At 38.1% G+C, this 13,200-nt stretch overlaps 1 protein-coding gene across 3 annotated transcripts in view; it reads left to right on the top strand.

The window, feature by feature from the left end:
• Positions 1 to 13,200, top strand: part of Vcan (versican) — a 92,433-nt gene that overhangs the window by 69,030 nt on the left and 10,203 nt on the right. The window lies entirely within an intron of this gene.

The following is a 13,200-nucleotide window of genomic DNA, read 5'->3' as shown; positions in this document are numbered from 1 at the left end:
ATTTTTAATTAGAAAAAAAAGTTCGGCTTTAAAGTAAAGAATTTACAACATTGTAAATCTCATTCCATTTTAACCCTGCTGAATAATCTTTATTTATTTATTACTTATTTCTGTTTCTTAACATAAGAAATACAGCTTAGAAATACTGGCTACATTAAGTCTGCTTAAACTGCTATAGTTTTTGTTTTGTTTGTATTTTGTTTGCTTTTCCTTGTTTTGTTCGTTTTATTTTTAGGAAGGGTTTACTGCATAAGTCAGGTTGCCTTGCCACTCACTGTGTAGTACAATAAGTTCTTAAATCTCAGTGGGTAAAGCTGTTTTGAGTGATAAGTAGTAAACACAAGAGAACCTAGTGGTTTAGTACTAGCTATGTTGTGATTTGCCACACTGGCTACGATCAGTGACTCTGTTCTTGATAGCCACTTGGGAAGAGTAGTTAAACACCTTGTCCAAGGCTCAGTCCAGATGTATTCTAGCTAAATGTCCAGCAGCTGCAGTTCTTGGTCAATCCCCAGGTGTTTCTGAAATGGCATCAACACTGAGATCCACTCAGCTGGACAGTAAATGTAAATTAAGTTCTAAATTGATAAAGGGGAAAAGCCATTAATAATTTTTAAATTTTAAATTTAAGCCCTTGTATATGAATTAATTATGTGCTTACATTTTTACTTATTGCCTACGAGTCATCTGGATTTGTGTTTGGCTCAAGGACAGGGTAATTCTGGAATCAGCCAGGAACTACTCTTTGCATTTGTAAGCTCTATTCTGCCCAAGGATTCTTCTCTGAACTCTGAGGGCTCATTGCACACCTGGCTATAGGTATCCACTGAGTTTACCTGTTAGGTTGACTTCTTTGTTCAGAGTCAGAAAACTGTTGCTACCAGGCCATTACCTGAGCTCAGGACTGTGTCCAAAATTTCTGGCTCATCCTTCTTTGGTGTAAATAAAAGCATAATTTGTGAGGATTTTTATTATTGAGTAACTCCCAATAAAGCTCTGCCACATCCCTCTCTGTTATCAGTATGTATGTAAAGTTGGCACTACTTGTCACTGAAGTTCATAGGTAGGTTTTTCAGTAAGAAAATTTTTTTTTTCTTTTCTACATGACAGAAAAAATTTTCAGGGAGGCATGATTTATTTTGCTCCCTGGTTTCATGGAGTTTTAGCCCATTGTGGCAGGGAGTGCAGGGCAGAATAGTTGATAATTGCAGGAGTGTGATGGAGTCTAACATCACAGCAGGTCAGGAAGCAGAAGGCAGCTGCTGCGGGGACCAGGCAACAACCTTCAAAGTCCCATTATAAACACTCGCTCTGGCAGCTAGGTCCTACTTTCTAAAGGTTTCCCAACTCCACCCAGATAACAGTCCTTATGGCCAGCAAGTATTCAAGCCATAGCCTGGTGAGCAACATTTCAGAACTGCATTATAACAGTATTTGTTAAAATGGGCATTGAGCTTTAACGCTTTCCCTTATTGAATTCCAATGCAATAAACTGAGTCCCATGACAATCTCTAGTCAAGTCTAACGATTACAATTTTTTTTTTCCTTATCAACACCTCATAGAGAAGTGCAGATCCTTGTAAACTGCTGTCTGTAGAAGAGAATCCAGAATGCTCAAGACTCAGTCTGTAAAGTGGGATGGGCACTACATGTGTAGTGTAGATCTGAGCCACTACTCATTCCCCTTCCCCTTACTTTTATTTCCTGTCACATCTTGAATAAAGCCTATATTTCTCAACCAAGTAAGCTAGCGTTAAAAGGCCTCTCTCTGGCAGTTATATGAAGTATTAAAAACGTCTTAGAAAACATAGCTTCTCAGGTTAGCTTGAGTATCATTATTCTACTACCGCTCAAGAAAGTAAATCAGCTCACTTTTGGTCATGTCTGTTACCTTTTTATTTATTGAATGTTCCTTGACAATTTCATTCATATGTACTTCTATAGTGCAATTTTATTACTTGTTCTGATACCCTTTCTTTTCTCCCTTTCTCATCATTTCTCCCCCTGTCATCTTTCCTTTTCTCTACAGATCCCTTTCCCACATTCACGTCTTTTTCTCTTGTTTTGTGACCCATTGAGTTTAACGAGAGTGGCCTGTATGACCTTGAGTTTAGAATTATGCATTGAAGTCTAGTGTGCTCTCCACTGGATACACAACTGGAGTCAATGACTGTATCTTCACTGAAGCTATCACTAGCCAACTTTCAGCAGAGGGAGAGAGGGCTCTAGAGGCCCTCCTGGATGCACACATGACTCTCAGCAGACCCAGACTTGAGAAGGCCCAGTGTAGGCAACCACAGCTGCTGTGATACCATATTTGCAATGGCTGTGCCATGCCCAGAAGATAAGATTTTTCAACTGTTTTCCTATCTTCTCCCTTTAATGATCTTTCTGCCTGATCTGTGCCCATAAATATTTCATGTAGGCAGAAAGATCTTGTTAATTTAATCTAATTATTATTTCTACATTTAATATTGTCTCAAAACTCAGTAAATTGTTGAGCATTGCACTTTTTCAAAAGAGAAATATCTGATTGGGATATTTTGAAGGGAAAACAGAGTAATGTAACATAATAATCATAAAACATCAACTGGAGCCTATGTCTTAACAATTCACATATATCATTAAAGTCTTAGGGCTAAGCCTTGCCTAAGAGGCTTAGTTTTAAAGAAGGCATCAAATGAACCATGTAAGCAAGCAAGGTTTATCAAAGAAATGATAAAAGTACATCCAGAACAAACTGATACACCCTTGGTTTCCTCTTAATCCAGTCTTTGTGTCAAGTAAATAAAAACATGCTACGGAGTGTCTCCCAACTTTGAACATTTGGGAACAGAAGAACGCAGCTGCCCACCAGTCTGCCTACTTTTGACTGATCTCTGGCCCACTTTTCTCCTTTTGGATCCACCCTTTCCTCTGTCCTCTGTTTCTTTCTGAGACAGCCTAGGTGCCTCCTAAACATGCTCCTAGCTCTCCTTAACAAGTTCCATATGTGTGCAGGCTGTTGGCTCAAAGCTCCCCTTTGTCTCACTGTTTATTCCAAGGTTTTCTGCTTTTGACCGTGTCCCATATAACAGTTAAATCTTCTGGGAACGCAGTATCTGCTCACACTCAGGGAACGAGAATCCCCCGTGTGTAGTTTCAAGGACTTTGTTTCTGCATTAGGGTGCTTCCTCTCCACTTCTATTCTCTCACACATGTTTGACAGTTATTAGAGTGATGCATCTTGGGAGGTAGAGTGGTATCAAAAGAAACACAGCATTTGCTATTTATCTAATACTATCTGTTGCTATTCAGTATCCAGGAATAATTATTATAATCTAGGAAATAAAGTTTAATTAGGTCTGTGTCACTGATTTCATTTATTGAAATAATTAAACTTTGTTTCTAATAAGCTCAAAGTGTAATCATATAATATTCAACATGATCTTACTTCATAGTTAGACTAATTCAATTCATGTGTTTGTGCTAAATTAGTGATGCTGTCTGGCTAAGTCATCAGAATTGCCTGTATAGCTCAGATTTTGATTAATCCTTACATTTTATTGGCCTCTGTAATAAGATTTAGCTGATATTGATAAAAGGCCAAATTCTTGTTTATGTTGAAAAATCTTCTCATTATTTATTCGGGGTGTTTGCCCAATGACTTTGTCCAAGTATATTTCTGAATACAATAGTATCCAAGCTTCTCTTGTAATTCATGTTTCTATTGTTATTTATATGGTTTTCTTTTTTTTTTTTTAGCACATTTCAGTTTTCACTGTTTCTTGGCATTTTCCTAGTCAGTCCGTCCTTATCTTCATCATCTCTGACAGCTCAGCACACCACGTACTTTATTAGAAACTGGCAAATGACACAGGCTTGGAATTCCTCTCCTTGTCACCTTACTTACATGGTCAAAGCCCTTAAGTTAAACCCTTCAAGTGAAACAAACATTGAAGCCCAAGAACTGCAACAAACTTTCCTTATGAGGCAGTTAGACTGCTAGCTGACTTGGAGTTTTTTGTTTTTGCTTTTGTTTTTCATTGACCAATTGTTAAATGAATGACTGGTCTCAAGTGTTTTCCCTGAGATGGGTTTCCTGATGCCAGTGACAGGCCATTATCTTTCTCCACTACTCCCAGTTTCCCATATCTCCTGTCTCATCCAGAGGCAGCCCCTTTCTGTCTCTCAATAGAAAACAAATAGGCTTCTATGGGGTAATAATAATTAAATAAATTATAATAAAATAAAAAGTAACATATTAGGATAGGACAAAATGAACAAGCAGAAAGGAAAAGAGCCCAAGAAACAGACCCATTCATTCTCATATTCAAGAATCTCATAAAAACACTAAACTTGAAGCTATAATGTATACACAAAAGACCCTGGAGTTAAATAGAGAAGAAAAAGAAAACACAAATAAGATAAAATAATAACAAGACAAATTTCAACAACTTGGAGAGGGCGGTGGGTGGAGGGATGAGCAGAGCCCTGACATGACATTATAAGAAGAGATATCTCCAAAGATGATGTTCTGTTGACTGTCTAATGTTGGACATGCACCCCTACTTCAGAATGGTTTGTTTCCCTTGACAAAAACTTAATTTTCAATTAGAAGTGGTTTTTAATTGGACATAGCTTCTGCATTAGGGATGGGCATATTCCCACTTCCCCTTTAAGATCTAGGACCCTATTTGATATAGACCTGTGCAGATCCTGTGTATACTGCCTCAGTCTCTGAGAGTTCATATGTATCCTGATCATGGTTATTCAGAAGGCCTTGGTATTCTCCATCCCCTCTGGCCTGTATACTCTTCATCTCCCTTGTGGGATGCCTTGAGACCTTAGGGAACACATTTGATAGATCCATCCCACTTAGGATTAATACTCCTTTCTTAAGATTATTCAGTCAGTTCTCCCGCTTTCTATATAAAATTCTATTATTAACACTGCAAAGCTCACCACCTTCATTTGCTATACTTTAAGATACGATATTAAAATTTCATACTACAGATTTGAGGAGAAATACCATTGACAACAAATCACGGTCAAATTAATTAACACACTCATTTATTCATGTGCATGGCATGGAATGCCTCTCCCTAAGGCAGGGTTCAATAGATCAGCATTGGACGTGGGGAAGATAAAAGTTTTTATAGCTCAGGAGTAGGGGCTTACTAAATGGGGGATTTGGTCAGCAAAAAAGATGGGGTTACAGAAGCAAACCATAAGCATAACAAGTTGGTCATAACAACCTCTGGAAACAGACATGTTTGAAAGGTGGTCACAACAACTCTCTGAACAATGGCATGATTGTCCATTCCTGGACCAGGTACTACATAACCATTTATAGTTAAGGTCACAGGTAAGGCATAGTCAAATTCCTGAGAGATAGATTTAATTATAAATGGGAATAAATCTAGTTTATCTTTATTATAAGATGTTTTTCAAGCCCAAGATGGAGGGAGGCAGGTTGGTTTGTCACATCTCTTAGTAAATTGTGACCTTTTACTAATCTTAGTTTCATAGATTTGCTCTGATGATAGGCATGTTCTAAACTCTTGCTCTAATTTCATCTCAAGACACTTGAATATCTTCTAAGACACACTTCCTGCTTCTCCAACAAGGGGTTAGAATTTAAGCTTTGGATCTGAGATTTAAGACTGCTACTGTATTTATTTGTGTTTATTTTTCTTTGACATCCCAGGAATAATGTTCTTATAAGAGAATAGGATTTTCCAGAGTATGCATTAATTTCACAGTGATTAGTCATTCCTCCCTCCCCCTCCCCCTCCCCCTCCTCCATCCCCCCATTCCCCATCCCTCCATCACCACCTCCATACTCAGTAGCATCTATCTACCCATCAGAGGCTTGGACGAAACTACTCCAAAGGAAATGTCACTTTGGACTGTTGTTGTCCAGAAATTAAGAAAGGGGCTGAACTGAGAATTCACTTCCTTATAAAATTCAAGAAAGTTTCAGAAAGTCTAGCTTAAGAAAAAAAATTCTAGTTTTTTGTTGTTATTGTTGTTGTTGTTGCAATTTTTAAGAATCTTTCACTCCAGTGATTCCTGCCTTGGCAGTGGTATCTGGGGAGCCCTCCTAGGCCATTGGCGTCTTTGAGTTTAGGAAGTCATCATGGACTTCTCTTTTACACTCCAGTCAACTGTAGGGAGGATATAGAAGCTTCCTCAAATCGGTGTGTTTTTCAGTCTGTTTAGTAAATTCTAGAATAAGTTTACTGAATCATAGGAATATCATGTCATATTCCTTACATTTTAAGGATATCATGTATCGTCTTAGCTTGCACTTGGTAGTTGTGTTATAGACTAAGTAGGTTAATATTATAATTATTTTTAATTAACTCTTTTGTGAAAAATCCATTTAACATATTTCTATGAGATTACTGAATCCTCTTCCTCATTTTAGTAAGTGTGACTCAGTATTGTCAAGCTAATAAATTACAAATTCCAAACCCTTCTCCCTTCCCCACCAACCTATTATTAGAGTTGTGGCACAGAAAGAGCCACATTGATGTGGGTTTGCCTTTAAAGTACTGTTTTCTTTTTTGAGACCGAGTTTTGCTACGAATCCCTGGCTGTCCTGGAACTCACTTTGTAGACCAGGCTAACCTCAAACTCAGAGAGATCCGCTTACCTCTGCCTGAGTGCTGGGATTAAAGATGTGCACCACCACTGCCAGGCTAGGTTTGCCTTCAAATTCAGAGATACTTTGTCCTTTTCTCATAAAATATACACATCAGTCTGTCAGGCAATTCATTTTGGGAGATAGCTTTAAAAGAAGAAAAATTATGCAATAATAGCCCATAACCTAGAAAAGACATTTTAAAGGGACAGACAAAATTAGTAATAAATCACAACTGATAAACCATTACTCTTTTTTCTGCAGTGAGGTACTGTTACCATTCTTTCTGGAGACAAAAGCCATTTTTTGGGCAATGAAAGACACCTGGAAGTGCTAACAAATTCAGAGATGTGGTCTGCGCTTGCTTGTATCTCTCTCACCTCCACAAAGGGGTGGCCGTGACTTGGCGGGAAATGACCCAAAATAAAGCCTTCACATATATATTTTTCCTAACTTAAGTTTTTCAAAGTAACAAGTAGAGAGAACTTTAAATATTTTCACACAAAGAGATGATAAATGTTTGAGGTGACCAGTTACTCTAATGGTATCATTTCAGCACGATGGTATTGAAATATCATACTATGTTATACAACATGCGTTTTGTGTGTCAATTAGATTTAACAATATTTTAAAAATTATCTCCCACCACAGAACCTTGCAGTCCTTGAGAACCTGGGAAGTCTTAGAAGGCTTTTTTTGAGATACTTGTACATGCTTCATCTGTGATGTGGTTTTACTTCCAAGCCAAGAGCCACATTTTTTGTTCACTTTGTGAACAAGTCACACTGCATGTCAATATTAATTTAATTATGTTAAACTTTGTGGGCTTCATTATATTAGCCCCAAAGCCAAGAAAAACATATGCTCTCTCCTCAGCCTTTTTAACCTATTACTCATGAATAGAAGATTATAGATTTCTTTCTGCTAAAGACCACTACGTTGTTAATGAAAAATTTTACTTCTGTTGTGGTTTAATTTGATTGGAATCAACAGCTGTTTCTTCTGAACTTACATTCAGGATGTTGAGTCACTGTGTAGTTGTAGAACATAAAACTCTTGTCTATACCTTTTTCTCTTGTTGCTCAGATGTCTAATGATGGGTTTAAATTGCTGAAGTACAGTGTTTGCCACCACTGGAAAATCATCTTGTAATTGACAAGTTTAGCCTGCAAGTGAAGAAAACTTAATGAATGCAGGAGGCCCCTTAGCACTGCTTCATGAAACTTTAGAATCATGTGCACATGTTTAAATTTAACTGCTAATTAGTTTAAGGCAATGCACAACCATGGAAAAAGCAAAGAAAATGAAGTTGAATGGTTTTTGGCACTTTCTCCAGCATTTGGTTCCTTAGCATTTCATGACTGACAACTTGTGCAAACAAGCTTTGAGTGGAGGCGCCCACAGCACAGTGCTTTGCATGGATTAAGTGCATGTTGCTCCTAGAGGCTCTGCTTGGGGGCCCTGTCTCACAGTGGGAGTAACTTACATCCCTCTGGAAAGGCTGTTGATAATTACTGCTTTGTCAGTTAGTGAGCTCACAGCATTTCACAAGATTAGTGCTGTACTCAAGAGTGGCCAGATTGTCTCCCCTGCACAGAACTCTGCCAGCTAGGAAAATAAAGGGCACGTTGCCGCTTTAACAGCCATCCGGAGACCTCACGTTAATTTTCCTTTCCTTCAGTATACTGAGTTTGGTAGAATCCAACTGCAGGCTTCCAGTGGGTAGTGATGCCTAAACAAACGTCTCTTTCTCCTTTGAAACAAAGCTGCTCTTTTCTTCTTCAGTTGTGGGTTCAACTAATGATGACAGAAAAACCATAACCTCCTGTAAAATGTAAATAAATCAGGACCCAGACCAGAGTGCATGGATTAGGAGAGCCTGAGATCTACCTTGCAGGGAAAACAGTTAAATGTGACCCCTGCAGGCTACAAACTAATGACTATTGTGTACTAGAGCTACCCAGGAAGGAAAGATGTTTTGTAATAAGAAGCCCCCATGGCCTTTTATTTTTCTCAGATTACTATTTGTTCTGTATTATGGAAGATAGAGTTGACTCTACTGATTCCCTAGTGGCAAGCTAACTGCTTATCAGTGTGTGTATGCGAGTCCATGTGTGTGCCTGTGTGTATGTACGCTCCTGTGTGTGTGTGTGTGTGTGTGTGTTGTAAGTGGGTATAACAGGCTCTTGATAAAGTATTTTGTATATGCAACTTGCTTGTATTCTTTGGAGATAGTCTTCTTGCTATGGGTGACTTGGGCTATATTAGGGCTTTGTGGCTCTCAGAGTCTAGTAGTGATTTAATGGGTCCCAGGTTTTTTTTGTTTTGTTTTGTTTTTGTTTTTGTTTTTTAAAGAGTTTGCACAAGTCAGCTTGTAGTATAGGTGTGATATTTTCAGATTGTAACTTTGCAGATTCACACAGCATGCACTTTATTTTTGTGCACTGGGGCATAATTATTGGTCCTACTCTAAAGGTGTTGAGTAGATCTACTAGACCTGATTGATTATACCATGTCTGATGATGTACATCATTAAGTGCTATTAATAGGAACATGGAAAAACAAGCTTTTGTAGTGCTCGTCTTGGGTAGAAAAGTCAGAAGAGAGCTGTAATAGTCAATAGCAGAATAGGATGGAATTAGAAAATACAGCCTACCTATTTGGAAAAGAAGTCACAAAACTAGGACTAGCACATGCCACAGTGGAGGAAATGCCACAGTGGAGGACATGCCATAGAGGAGGACATGCCACAGAGGAGGACATGTCACAGATGAGGACATGCCACAGATGAGGACATGCCACAGAGGAGGACATGCCACAGAGGAGGACATGCCACAGAAGAGGACATGCCACAGAGTAGGACATGCCACAGAGTAGGACATGCCACAGATGAGGACATGCCACAGAGGAGGACATGCCACAGAGTAGGACATGCCACAGAGGAGGACATGCCACAGATGATACTTTAATTTTTATTCTCCAGGTGGAGTTAATAATTGTGATTCTAAATCCTGTGCTGGCACTCAAAGTGCTACCATGTTGAGTGGTCTATGTCACCAACTGGTGGTCACATTATGCTTTGTATTTTAATATGAACAGCACTAGAGTATGCAGGGGTGTTTTTTAGGTTCCTATAGCTTTGAAACGTATAATATTGTAAGCCCAATAGTTAAATGCAAAATGAGATGATTTACAAGCACGGTAAGAAACTAACAGGTACCTTAAGCTTGATAATCCTGGCAGTTAAGGTTAAAATTAGCCCTGTTCTTTCTTAAACCTTCACTTTACTCACTGTAATAGAAGCCAACAGGTCACTTCCTTGACTTCTTTTTTTGGCAGGTGAACAGAGCAGACTTCTGTAGTTTAGTAGTGTAGTTACAATCTTTTCTTCTGTAAATTAAAATATCTGTGTTTGGAGCAAAAAGGAAGATTAACAGCTGTGATTGAAATTTTTTTTATGGAATATAAATCCAAATTATAATTAAAAATTTAATCAATTTCTTCCAAAATTATCCCTGAAAAGGTGTCAAGTTACTTTTATCAATAGGGTACGATGATATGTAAATGTTTTTAGCACCATCAAAATAGTTCCAAAACATAGTATTCAGTTAGTTACTCCAGGAAATCCAAAGTATTGTGAATTTTAAAGTATAAAACATGATGGCATCTGAGCCGAAGAATTATAGCTAAATATCTGGTTGGATACAGAGATGATACAAAAGGGTCCTGACAGTCACAGATTCAAGATTTACAATGCCAGTGATATATGAGATACCCAGAAACACAATCATGAGCTGCCAGGAAGAGAGGCCAACATTTATGAAGTTTTCAAGGATGTCTGCATAACGGACATCTCAGACTTCCCATCTCACTGGGGAATATGTTTGACTGCTCTTCTGGCCATTGTGGTTCATCTCTTATAGATTTAAGCAGAATTAATCTGCACACAAGACATCCTCAATTTATTCCATATATCATCTAGCTGCCAATGATTATTAGGACTGTATGAATAGACCTATGTACATGCATGTGTGCATGCATATTTATTTGTGTGTATATGTGAAAGAAAGGTGCATCTCAAAGCTCACCAAGTAAAATAAAGTTAAGTGAAAGATAGTAAAGGAGGGCTAGTCACTGCTAAAATTTTAATTTAAAAGGTCCCAAATTACTGTGATAATACAAGATTTAAACCAGGTGTTTTAAAAAGTTTTCTTTTAGGTTGACTTTATATGTGTATTAGTGTTCGTCTGAGTGTATATATGTGCATCACATGCATACCTAGTCCCTGCAGAGTTCAGAATAGGAAGAAAGAAGATGGTGTCTGATCTCCTAGTTCACCAAGTGGGTGCTGGGAACCAAACCCGGGTCATGTGTAAGAGCAACAGGTAGTCTTAAGTACTGATCCATCTCTCTAGCCTCATACTGAACATTTAAAATGTTCTATGAATTCCCTCACCTTGTGTCCTAAGAGTTTTGATATTCCAATTGAAATTCACCTCTTTTTAAGATAAAATATTAGATTGCTTACTGCCACTTTAAAAATAAATACTTTATTAATGCTTTGAGAATTCTAGACAACATGTTTTGATCATATTCATGCCCACTCCTTTCCTAAATTCACTTGAAATATTATTATACATTTCTTGGTAAATTTACACATGGAGATAGTACTTGCACATCATATCCATGCTCCCCAACTCCTCCCAGACACTTTTAACTCCTTTCAAAAATCCTAGTGTATACGTACGACAACCTCACAAAACCAAACCCCCAAACAAAACAAAGACAAAACACACACACACATACACACACACACACACACACACACACACCACTCAAAAACTGAAAATCCAAAAAACCAAAGAACAACAAAACAAAACAAAACCAAAAACCCAAATATTATTTTGGAGTAGTGCATTGGGGGACGGTGTACCAGTTTATGCTTAAGAGCCTCTCTTACACCTGTCTGTGGTCCTCCTTGCTACCCAGACATCCACGTACTTCCTCAGAGTTTAATTGGTCTTTATTTGTGCAGGCACTGCAGTAGCAGCTAATGTATTCCTTGTATTCTTTCTTCTAATAAAAGCAGTACTTAACGCAGAACCCAAACATACTCCCCCTCCCCTGGTTAAGGAATAGAGGAAACTTCCTGCTTATTCCTAAGTCATACATAGGTCTAGAAAAAGGTTTTAATAGTCCTTTGTAGAGAGGCAGTTATTTGTTTCTGTATATGGAAAGGTGAATTAAGTAAAGTACATTGTTTGGGTTGGATTGTTCATGCCTGGGATGCCGATTAATTGCTGAGATTTTGGTATCATTGATGATGATCATGTGCTACATATTTTAAAAGATAAAATATCGTGTACTATGTATGAATGGGTATTTGGCTCTCTAGACTCCATATATGGTTATGCACTACAAGATTCCCCTTGTAATCCATTATTGAAAATTGCTCAAAGTTAACTCTGCCTCCATCCAACCCTGCCCACCTGCCATGCTGACTGAGACAGGTGGAGGAACTCCAGACACGGGGAAGAAAACTAATTCTGCACCCATTTAGAAAGCAATCCACTCACTTGCTTTGAAACAGGAGGTCCTTCCCTGAGGGGTTAGGATGCTGCCAGGCTGTAGTGTCCTATCGGCTGCAGAAAACCAGCAGGACAATTTTGACAAGAAATGTAAGCATTTATAATTTGGTATATACTTAGATGAATAACTTTAGTCTGCACTGAATTTTTTTCCCAGAAATATTTGGGTTGGTTTGAAACAGCTTTCCTGTATGTGGAGACAAGTTTTGTGCAACAGAGTCATGCTTATTAGCTGTTGGAGTTCAGCCAGGGTTTTTTTTCAACCATTTTATTATTTTGGTAGGTGATATATTTGAATTCAGTGTGTGTGTGTGTGTGTGTGTGTGTGCAGTAACTGAAAAGTAACTGAATTTAATTTAATTGAAATGCTTGTCGTTTTAGAACTTGTTTTGCAGGTACAGAGAGCTAGCTAGTTATTTAGTTGGAATTCCTAGAGTAATTTTTGTCATATGATATAAAGCATTAAACAATTTCATACTGGGTCAAATTATCTTTTAATAAAACAGAAGAAACATTTACATCTGAGTTGACATTCCTTTACATCATCACTTTGTATTTTATGTCATTTTTTTTTCTTTGCCATTAGATGAGAATGAAAGAACAAAATAATCTGAACATTTTCTCTCAAGGCAACAGGAGTTCAGTGTAGTGAGAAAGCAGCATCTCAGAGACATAACTCTTTAGACACGTGGCCAGCACCTATTCTGGGTAAAAATTTTGAAGACAGCTTTCTTAACCCATGTTGGCTTCTTAGAATAACTCCTGCTTTGTCAATCTAGCGCTAGGAGCAGGTCGAGTTGGGTTAGTTCGGAGTAGATCACCCAAGAGTACAAGGCAAGTTTGAAGCTTGCCTGAACTATGTGGTAAGAACTTACTTTAAAAGCAAAAAGCAAACACATACACATACACACACACACACACACACACACACACACACACACAGAGAGAGAGAGAGAGAGAGAGAGAGAGAGAGAGAGAGAGAGA

This window comes from Mus pahari, chromosome 11 (assembly GCF_900095145.1).
Source record: "Mus pahari chromosome 11, PAHARI_EIJ_v1.1, whole genome shotgun sequence".
Lineage (NCBI taxonomy): Eukaryota > Metazoa > Chordata > Mammalia > Rodentia > Muridae > Mus > Mus pahari.
This window is presented reverse-complemented; position numbering and strand designations above follow the sequence as displayed.